Source organism: Odontomachus brunneus, unplaced genomic scaffold (assembly GCF_010583005.1).
Source record: "Odontomachus brunneus isolate Ranch 3 - 2012 unplaced genomic scaffold, Obru_v1 Obru_scaffold_056, whole genome shotgun sequence".
Taxonomy (NCBI): Eukaryota; Metazoa; Arthropoda; class Insecta; order Hymenoptera; family Formicidae; genus Odontomachus; species Odontomachus brunneus.
This window is the reverse complement of record NW_022639506.1, coordinates 275,024-283,193: the sequence shown is the minus strand read 5'-3', so window position 1 is coordinate 283,193 and position 8,170 is coordinate 275,024.

Here is an 8,170-nt window from a genome sequence, read left to right as displayed (position 1 = left end):
TTCAAGTTGCCTAAAGGGCAGATTACGCTAAAAGCAGTTTCTTGAGAAGTAATTAATGAGTAATAAAAAATAATGAGAAGTTTGTTTTAAGACTAATTTCGCGTATTAACAATGAAAACGTGGTATTTTTATTGTTAATTTATTGCAGAATCGTAAGCATGGGTTCTCAGTAAGAGAAATCGAAGAAATTGAATTTACAGCGATTACAGCGCCATCTATCATGAATCGAGAAAAATGTTCCAGACAAATTGTATGTGTTTTTAGCCAAAGATTCCGAATATGCAATAAAAAATAGGGGTTCCCATTTAAGATTTCAAACTTGCCTCCCCTCACCGCCCAGGGGGAGGGGTGGTGGGGCTAATTTTAACATCATTGTACGTCCCCCTCGAAATGACGATATTTTGATTCTAAATATTTTTTCGTAGTGTGCTTATTTTTCGAGTTATTTGGCTGCCTAAGTTAAAATGGGTCACCCTGTATATATATTCTTAATTACCTCCTGCAGTGTAATAAAAATATATACAACACATTTTTGTATGACCATTGATTTTACGCATAACTGTCTGCACATTTGCATTTGTTGATTCAAATTATACGGAATTACATCGCGCGATATGCTATGATATTAATTTCTTTACCGTTTCTTTACCGTTCTTTACCGTTTCATTACCGTCCTTCACCGTTTCTTAACCGTTTTTACCATTTCTAAACCGTTTTTTACCGTTACTAAACCGTTTTTTACCGATTTTTTAACGTTTCTTAACCGTTCTTTACCGTTTGTTAACGTTTCTTAACCGTTCTTTACCGTTCATAAACCGTTTTTTTTACCGTTCTTTACCGTTTCATTATCGTTTCTAAACCGTTTTTTACTGTTTTTTAACGTTTCTTAACCGTTCTTTATAAACCGTTTTTTTACCGTTCTTTACCGTTTCTAAACCATTTTTTACCATTTTTTTAACGATTATATAATATATTGTCCTTGATGTATAACATGCATACGTTTGCAAAATCTTGTTGCACAGCGCAGTGTACGTGCTCATTAGTAATAAGAATATCATGTGTCACATTCTTTTTCTTGCGCATCTAATTGTCGAATGCATACGTTTGCAGAATATTAGAGTTTGCAGCTGTGACTAAAAATCACGCTACGAAATACGAGGGCAACGCGGGCGGCGCGGACGGCGCGGGCGGCGCAAAACCGGCCGCGAAAACCACCGCAAAATCCGCCGCGGAAACCGCCGTGAAAAACGACCGCAAAAACCGCCGCAAAATCCGCCGCGAAAAAACGGCCGCGAAAACCGCTGCAGATCGGTAAAATGATCTATCGAAAGCAGATAGAAAAAATTATATAATATCGGTAATTACCGATCATCGATATTATGTAAATATGACAGTAAAAATTATGTAAAAATATATATGTGCTGATAAAAATTAAGTAATTAAATGTTGGTATATAATATTGGTAATAAATTACCGATCGTCGGTATTGTGTATATGTTGGTAAAAAATTATGTAATTAAATGTTATATAATATCGGTAAAAATTACCGACCGTCGGTAACATCGGTATCCCTTCCCCCCAATTACCGACCGATGATACCCCCTCCGTGGTGACGTCACACCCCCACCTCCCACGGTGACGCAATCCCCCCTGACGTCATGCCCCCGTGACGTCATACGCCCTCCTCCGTGACGTCATACCCCCGGTGACGTCACACCCACGCCCGCGGTACTCTCCCGCCCCTCATCCCCCCCTCGGAGGACCTGGGTTAGAACCCCTATACTATACCTACTCGTACGCAATGATTCTCTCTCCCTCAGCGAAATTTTGCGTTAGTACTGCTCCGAGACCATGCTTGCTTGCATCCGTCTGCAATGTAAATTTCAATTCGAAATTCGGACAAGCGAGGACTGGCGCGGAAACTAATGTTTCCTTTAGTTGCCGAAATGCGTTTTCCTCTTCCGGTCACCAGTACCATTTGACGTTTTTCTTCGTCAGATTTGTTAGGGGAGCAGCAATTTTTGAGACTCCTGCGATGAACCTCCTGTACCAAGAGGCCATCCCGAGAAACTGTCGGATATGTTTGACTTTAGATGGCGTTGGCCATTTACTTAATGCATCCGTTTTCTCTGGGTCAGTTCTGATTCCGGTTTTGTCCACTATATGGCCCAGGTATCTCAGACTTGGGCGACAAATGTGGCACTTCTCGACGTTTAATTTTAGCTTTGCCTCTCTAAGCCGTGTAAATACTTCTCTCATTACTGCCAAGTGTTGCTTGAAAGTTTTTGTTGCTATTATAATGTCATCGAGATATACTTGCACATTTTCCTCTAACCCCGGTCCTATAACGGTATTCAGAAGTCTTTGGAACGTTGCCGGTGCGGAATGTAAGCCAAACGGCATGACTTTAAATTGTTTAAGTCCTCAGCCGGGCACTGTAAACGCGGTAATTGGTCGACTCTCCGTTGTTAGTGGTACTTGCCAATAATCATTTTTTAGATCGAGAGTTGTTAAGTATGTTGCCCCTCTTAATTTATCCAACGTTGCTGTGATCTGAGGTAATGGGTAAGCGTCCCGTTCTGTTACTCCGTTGACTTTCCGAAAGTCTACGCAAAATCGATGTTTCCCGTCTTTCTTTTTTACCAAGACTATCGGTGAGCTTCATGCACTTTGGGAGCTTTCTATTATACCATCCTTCTCCATTTCTGCAACTTCTCGATCGATTATTTCCTGCATTGCCGGATTTCTTGGTCGGTATCTTTGTTTAATTGGTTCGGTGCCCGTTTTGACTCTTATTCTGTGTCGGACCATGTCCGTAGGTCCTTTGACACCTTCGAATTTTTGAAACTCTTCTTCCAAGAATTTCCTTAAACGTGCATCTTGTTTTTCCGTACGAGGCTCCATTCCTTCTGAGATAATGCACGTCCTTGTAATGCGTTGCGGTCGTGGCTTATTATCTGGAGGTGTAATTGCTATACCCAGTTTTGCCCATAAGTCCACGCCGACCAATATCGCCATTTCCAGTGTCGGAAATATGTGGAAACGATGTTTGTACTGCTTATTATTTATTTTTATTGGTAAGCTTATGCTTCCTGTTAATGAGGTATTCTTTCTGTTCGCTAACCGAATTATCTGAGTACCTGTCTACTTTGCCTGATGTTCAATGTTTATTTTTTCCGCAGTCTCCTGGTTAATGCAGGATATTTCGGATCCTGTATCTAGCAATGCATCAAGTTTCACTCCACCTATTTCGACTTTTAATTGCGGTCTTGGTGTGTATTTAATTTTAGGCGTTTTTACGACCGAGGTTCGCCTTCATCCCCGGTCTACACTTAGTTTTCCGGTCGTGGGTGGTAGTTCTTTGTTAATATGCCCTCCTTCCCGCATTGCGAACAGAATTTTTTCTGCTCATTACGACACATCCTTCTTGTGTGGCCTCTTTATTTGCAGCGCCAACAGCACTCGGATGTTTTGTATACCGCAGCCGCCATCGGTATTCATGGCGATGGTTTCGCATCTTTCCGAAAAGCTATTCGTTGCCGTTTAATGTCTTCTATTTCGGCCGCCCTTGCTTCCAATTCGCCAAGTGTGTGTATACTTTCCTTCGGATGTGCATTTTTAAATCCGGTGATATATTTTCGTATACCTGATCAATATGTTCCCGGCGCGAGAATCCTCCTGCTCGCCTCATTAATGCAAGGTCATTAAGCAAGGTCAGTGACATATTGCCGAAATATTTCATCCGTCCCTTGTTTCCTTTTTTGAATCTCTTGTTTTATAAGAACATTGTAACGATATGGAAAGAAGTGTTCCCTGAATGCTCTTATAAATTCTTTCCATTCTCTCCATGTATTCCTATTATTTCGGTACCAATGAAGTGTTCCTCCTCTTAGCAATTCCGGCAAACCCTGCAACATTTGATCGTCCGTGTAGCCATAGCTGTTCTGCAATTCCTTGATCCGTTCCAAAAATGAGACGGATCCTTGTCATCAAACTGGCATCCCCATTTCCTCATTTGAATTGTTTTTGCTATTGTCTCTTGGTCAATACTTTGCATCGTTTCCGATGCATGGCTTATTCTTTCCTCTTCACCCCCATTCGTGAAGACTTGTGGATTGTCCGACACGAATTTGCTAAGTCTTCCTCTTAATTCATCAAGGGTTCCTTCGGTCGACAGCCCTAATTCAACCATTTTCTTAATTATCTCGTCTTTTGATAGCGTATATATCTACTGCTTCATTATCCTTTCTCGCCTATCTTCCTATATCTTCTCCTATATCTTTTGTTCGGGCGCCAATTTGTAACCGCGATGCGTCATGTTTCGGATCGCTCGTCGGTTCGGGTTCGTGATAAGCGGAATAATTGAGAAACAGTGTTTTCAAGAATAATAATGTACAATATATTTAAATACTAGGCTAACGATAATTACAATATAGATATCAAACAATACGTGTCGACGCCGTTGGTTTTGGTTGTTTGTGTCACCTGACAGAGGCTTGTTTAGACGCCGGATTGCGAGATGTGACGCGCGGTGCGCGAGACGCGGACAACATCAGTGTCGCGTATTCGCGAGTTTATTTTGTTGACGTTTCTTTCGGCGTTTTGTCTCTTTAAGCGCGGTTGACAACTTCTTACAGCGATTTTAGCTGCGCTTCGGAATCGTACAATGTCCACGATCGTTGAGACTGCAGCGTAGCTGCACGCGGGGTATTGCCTTAGCGGCGATCCTTTCGATCTCCTATCGCGGAGATTTGATTCGTTTCGGTGTATGCGATGCGTCCGTTGGTCTTCGTACACGGGACCTTAGCTTTCGGAGTTTCCTTTATGATTGAACGAGCTCGGCTCATTCGGACACAATTTCGGATGCGGTCAACGGTGCCGCGGACCTTATCAGTGTCGGCGTCACGAATCCGTGAGCCGACAGCGGAGTGATTACAGTCGCCAGTCGACGAGCAGTAACCTGCCAGGAACGGAGTAGACGCGAGTGTCGATTACACGTATCCGTGTAACGACGGCGGAGTGATTACAGTCACCAATCGACGAACAGTAATCTACTAGGAGCGGAGTAGAAGCGAATGTCGATTACACGTATCCGTGTAACGACGGCGGAGTGATTACAGTCGCCAATCGACGAACAGTAATCTGCCAGGAGCGGAGTAGAATCGAGTGTCGATGACATGAATCCGTGTAACGACGGCGGAGTGATTACAGTCACCAATCGACGAACAGTAATCTACCAGGAGCGGAGTAGAAGCGAATGTCGATTACACGTATCCGTGTAACGACGGCGGAGTGATTACAGTCGCCAATCGACGAACAGTAATCTGCCAGGAGCGGAGTAGAATCGAGTGTCGATGACATGAATCCGTGTAACGACGGCGGAGTGATTACAGTCACCAATCGACGAACAGTAATCTACCAGGAGCGGAGTAGAAGCGAATGTCGATTACACGTATCCGTGTAACGACGGCGGAGTGATTACAGTCGCCAATCGACGAACAGTAATCTGCCAGGAGCGGAGTAGAATCGAGTGTCGATGACATGAATCCGTGTAACGACGGCGGAGTGATTACAGTCACCAATCGACGAACAATAATCTGCCAGGAGCGGAGTAGAATTGGTCTCTCTTAGAGCGGATAATCGGAACCGGATTTTCCTTGGGAGCGGTAGATCGGTTCTGATCCTCTTTCAAGAGCGGATGATCGAATTCCTCGCGATTACGATTACGCGGCGTTTTATACTTTTTGAATCTCGCTTGATTCGCTATTTACCGCGGTTGTTCGGCGGTCGCGCTGTTTACCATTTTGGAGAACGCGCTGTTCTCTTGCGCTTTTGATTCGCGATGTTCTGCGTTCCTTTGTTTTTCGTAACGTAATGACATGCATCATTACAAATATATGCGGTATGTGATTTTATTAAAACGAGGGGTTACAAATCATGTTCCAAAGCGTAATGTACAATGTCGGGTAAAGCACAAGCCAATAGTTCGCAATCAACAAGCGAGTCGCAATCGAAATCCTTGTTGTCACGTATCACTTTAGCAGCATATTCCCAATCAATGATTTTTGACTCGTAACATACGCCGGTGATGTTATAAAATCTGCTGTTGTAAAATCTTTACAAACATTTTAAATTTTGTGTTAACAAGATGTGTATTCTCACAAAGCTATCCATACATATGGTCAATATATTGTTCATAAATAAATAACCTATCCAATGTTTTTCGTTTAACATATAAAATATTGCCGAATAGAGTGAGTTTCAGAACTTTAGCATTCTGTATCTTATCACTTTTGATTGACAAGTCGCGAACCCAAACCGGCGAAGTTTCAGTCTGTTGCAGGAGTCGATCGAAGTCTGTGCGTTTGTGTATAATCTCCTTCCAGATTTGACGTGGTAATATCAAGTGATAGCCGCGATAGTCGCCAAGAATAATTTCCATGCAAGACAAAGGTCCTGATTTCAATTTCTAGATATCTATAGAATGTGGATGTTAGGTCATATCTCCTTCCCAAGATACGAGTTATATGGTGAGACCGTAAAAATGGATTGGAGGAAGAAGCGCTATAAAAAAATAAAAATTATATGTATAATGTACAAAAAACAGTTAATTAAAGGAAAAAAATGATGAAAGGCAAAACCTACCTTGCATTAGCAGTCTCTGCATGGTCCTTTTGGATAGTGTTTCGAACGGCCTGAGGTCTGGAGCGGCTGGTTCGTAATGCCGTCGAACGTCCGTCGACTGCTATCTTAAGTTGTGTGAGTATGTTGTGCTCTCCTATTCAGGAGCCTCGTCAGATGGTGTGAGGAAAGTGCGAGAGTGCTTTTGTGTATAAGCGTACCGCGTGGCTCAGTGTAAAGCCCGCGTGGAGTTGCCCGGCGCCTCCGCGCTGGGAATGAATCCCCCTTTCGGAGGATGATAGTCACTCAGAGGATGGAGACACTAGTCCGTCTCCTTTCGTGAGTGTCGGAACTGGTCCAATGAGATTTAGCTCTGGTTGGCGAGGAAACAACAGAGGCTGAATCCGATATGATAGTCAGACGAGCTGAATTCGCCTTTATTAGTCGCGCACGCGGCACCTGCGATGTTTTGTAGGAATAGCCCGCAAGTGCAACACTGAGTCGCGGACGCGGCCGTGTCGAAGCCTGACGGTGACGTGCAGGTAACTGTAAACGTGCGTTAATAGTACCGTGTGCGTGACGAATGCTAAGTCTCGTCGCGGTGAGAAGCGAAGAGTCCTCGCGTGTTGAGTCGCGGATGCGATGATCGGTTAAGTCGTGAGTAGACTTGTACCAAACCTGGTTTGCGTAAGCGCTGCGGTCCTGGCAGCGTAGCGATAGCGAGCTTGGCTCGCGTGAGCTGCGTCCCTGACAGCGACTAAGTCCGGTTCGGACGTGAAGGCGAGTTTGACTCGCGTGTATAGGCTGCGTCCCTGGCAGCTGCTAAGTCCTAGGCGGACGTAAATGCGAGCGTGGCTCGCGTGTATATGCTGCGTCCCTGGCAGCGGAGCAATAGCGAGCTTGGCTCGCGAGAGAGCTGCGGCCCTGGCCGCAGAGTTCTTGATTACAACGACGACTCGCGCGGAGTCGTGAGCTCAATCGTACTAAGTTCTGTTGCCGCTAATACCCGGTATTCAATACGAGAAATGTCGCGATGCGAGACGTCCACCGCGGTGGAGGCGTCCAGGTAATCCGACGTGATCGCGCGAAGCCTTCTCTCAATTCTCGATCGTATTGAGAAGGTGGAGATCTGTGGAGTTACCATACACTGCGTACCACAGATGCCAATGTGTCCTCGGACACTCTAGAGGCGTTAGCCCAACGTGCAAACGTACTCTAAGGAGCTGCGGAGAGTTGTGTAGAATTGCCGAAATCTAACGCAAATGCCAACGTGTCTACGACACTCTTAAAGCAGTGAAGATCGATGCCAATATGCAGATATACCTCTGGTGAGGCAAGTGCCCAACGTGCATGCGCACTCAAAAAGGCGATTGGAAGCTAGCTAGAGCATAAAAGAATACCTGATGTGCAGTCAAAGCTGGCAACAGGCAAAAGGCATAAAAGCCCTGAGTGGTCTCGCGCGGCGTCTTATATAGGCGCCTAAGCGAAACTTAACCGCGAGAAGCGGCTCCGGCCGACGCGCTCGCCGCGTCGCGGCGACGGCGCGCAC